This window comes from Carassius gibelio, chromosome B9 (genome assembly GCF_023724105.1).
Source record: "Carassius gibelio isolate Cgi1373 ecotype wild population from Czech Republic chromosome B9, carGib1.2-hapl.c, whole genome shotgun sequence".
NCBI lineage: Eukaryota > Metazoa > Chordata > Actinopteri > Cypriniformes > Cyprinidae > Carassius > Carassius gibelio.
Window position 1 is genome coordinate 323,644 of NC_068404.1, and position 3,058 is coordinate 326,701.

General features: G+C 39.7%; 1 protein-coding gene across 4 annotated transcripts in view; it reads left to right on the forward strand.

Annotated features, from left to right (window-relative positions):
* Positions 1 to 262: 262 nt before the first annotated feature.
* hycc2 (hyccin PI4KA lipid kinase complex subunit 2) overlaps positions 263 to 3,058 on the forward strand; it is a 39,589-nt gene continuing 36,793 nt past the window's right edge. For 3 of the 4 annotated variants that reach the window (XM_052564612.1, XM_052564623.1, XM_052564624.1), the window contains exon 1: positions 266 to 370. The gene's annotated coding sequence lies outside the window, so the exon portion shown is untranslated. Of the gene's footprint in view, positions 371 to 3,058 lie in introns of all 4 variants that reach the window. The other variant, XM_052564622.1, reaches the window with a different exon arrangement.

Sequence of the window (3,058 nt, forward strand, 5' to 3'; positions counted from 1 at the left end):
TATTTAGTAGTAGCTTATAAGTGGTGACTGTCAGTTTATGAAGATCCCAGCAGAAACAGAGAGACAGATAGAGACATAATTATTATATTCTTAGACATTTTTAAACACATTAATTAATAGATTATAATTAACATTAGACTCAATTAATTCATTAATATCAATCATAAATATATAATAAATCGTAATATTTTTTATATATAATTTGACATTTAAAAGTGCTGAACGTGTGTTCCTCAGTGTGCCTCGCTGAAGTTGGCACCATGCTTTTATTATGCGAGGATGGTCTGAGGATGTCGCACTTCCGCTTCCGCTTGCGTCACCTCTGGGTGCTTGGCAGGAGTTGACAGCTGATCGTCTGTGCACTAACTAGGTGAGTTCATCATGTGCTGCCTCGGGCACTGCGCCACACACACACACACACACACACACCTTCCTGGTATGTTCTGTAAATGATGTGAGAAGCGCGCGTTTGGCGTCATACGGATCAGTCTGTACTAATACTAACTAATTACTGCATGATGACATATACATGTATATAGTGCGCGCTCACAGAGATGCTGTGTCGTGACGTCAGAGTCTATCATGTATTGACGTTTCCTAAATATGGATCCATGAGAGAGAGAGAGAGAGAGAGAGAGAGAGAGAGAGAGAGAGAGAGAGAGAGAGATGTGTGTGTGTGTGTGTGTGTGTGTGTGTGTGTGTGTGTGTGTGTGTGTGTGTGTGTGTGTGTGTGAGAGAGAGAGAGAGAGAGAGAGAGAGAGAGAGAGAGAGAGAGAGAGAGAGAGAGAGTGTGTGTGTGTGTTTCAGTGTGATCTGGCTCTGTGTGTGTGTGTGTGTGTGTGTGTGTGTATGAGAGAGAGAGAGAGCGAGAGAGTGAGTGAGTGTGTAAGTGCATTAAATATTATTATTGTGTATTAAGTTAATTCAGTGCACACAGACTGAAGTAGTTTAAGTCTTTGGCTCTTTTAATTGTGATGATTTTGGCTCTCATTTAACAAAAACCACCAATTCACTCTCAACAAATTAGAATATGGTGGCATGCCAATCAGCTAATCAACTCAACACCTGCAAAGGTTTCCTGAGCCTTCACAATGGTCTCTCAGTCTGGTTCACTAGGCTACACAATCATGGGGAAGACTGCTGATCTGACAGTTGTCCAGAAGACAATCACTGACCCCCTTCGCAGGGAATGGACTGAAGCTGGGGTCAAGGCATCAAGAGCACCACACACAGACGAGTCAAGAGATTTACTGAACCACAGACAACATCAGAGGAGTCTTACCAGGCCAGGATTATTGTGTATATTCCTGACTTCAGCCTCTACAATAGAGAAATTATTAGTCAATGTCATGATGGTCCCTTCATTTATATTACACCAGGAAATCGTGTGTGTGTCGTGACGGAGCGACTGCCTGGCTTTTATCCGCATGCCACACACACACACACACACAGGTGAACAGACGGAAGGCAATGAATGAAACGGAGGAATGGAGTCAGTTCAGCACTACTTGAGCGGAGCACTTCAGTAAACAGAGATCCTAAAGGCTGTCTGTTCAGAAGGGTTTGAATGAGCTTTCAGAAAGAGTTATGACTGTAGATCGAGTCGTGTGTTTGAGTTAGAGACGATCAGCAGCATTAATGCTGATGTGACTGAGCTCTCTGAAGAGACGTTCATATACAGTAGGGATCTGTTTTCATTTAGATGATCGGAGTGTGCTGACAGATTAATGTGCCATTAGACTGATTTTTATAGCAGCAGTGTAATAAACAAGCCTCTCAACACTGAGGAAATGAACCCAGAATAACTTTGATATGAAATGTGATGCATGTATTAATTAGTGCTTTGATAGATGAGGCAAAGCTGTGTATAGTAGTTAATAATGATCTGGAGATATGTATATTCATTTTAGGATGGGTTGTCTGTGAATTGCATGGAGAAAACGAACCGGGTTTGACCACTGGATTTAATCAGTACATAAGGATGTGATAAATAAAAAAATGAAAAACAAATTCATTAATTAACTACAGCAAATAAAGGTTGCTTTTGTTTATGGTTGTGTGTCTTCCGCTCTTTCTTAATAGTTGTTATGATTTAATATAGTGATGCATCAAAATAATTTTTCCCCTGAAACAACAAAACTGAAACGACAATTTAACAGAAAACAAAGATAATTTGTTGATAAATTAATAAACTTAAAATCAACACCGTTGCATGATAAATCTCCTGTGATGTTGATGTGGCTCTGGTCAGGAAAACAGTAAATCTCAGATGGAGAAACATTTACTTCACAGAGCTGTAGTTCACTGACCAGCTGCACAAAATCATGCTCAAAATCAGCAATGAATGGCCTGTGATTAGTGGAGTACCTCAGGGCTCTGTTCTGGGACCGCTTCTTTTCAGCTCATATATGTGCCCTCTGGGGGGATATTATCAGGAAGCACAATGTTTCTTTTCATTTATATGCTGATGATACACAGTTGTCAACCACTGCTGGTATGTATCTCAGATATTAAAAAATGGTTATTACATAACTTTCTCCTACTCAATAAAAACAAAACAGAAATTATTGTTTTTGGTCCCCCGAAAATAAGTGGATAGTATAAAGGAGCTGGGCAATCACTTCCCCTCCATTTCCTCACAGGTTAGAAACCAGAGCTTTATTATAAACTCAAATCATGTTTGTCCAAACAAATTATTTCTGTCGTGAGGAACAGCTTTTACCAATTACAGGTCATCTCTAAACTTAAATCATTTTGTCTTTTCAGGATTTGGAGAAGGTTATTCGTGCTTTTATCACTTCTTGTTTAGATTACTGTAATTCACTGTCCTCAGGTCTTCCTCAGTCATCACTTTCTCGTCTCCAGTTGGTACAAAATGCAGCTGCAAAGAAATATGACCATGTCAGCCCAATTTTAGCTTCTCTTCACTGGTCTCCAGTCCATTTTAGAGTTCAGTTTAAGATTCTGTTGTTTGTTTTTAAAGCTCTTTACAATTAAGCTCATCTGATCTTAAAGATGACAGGGCTGTTTTATCTGTCCCTCGTCCTGTTTGATATCT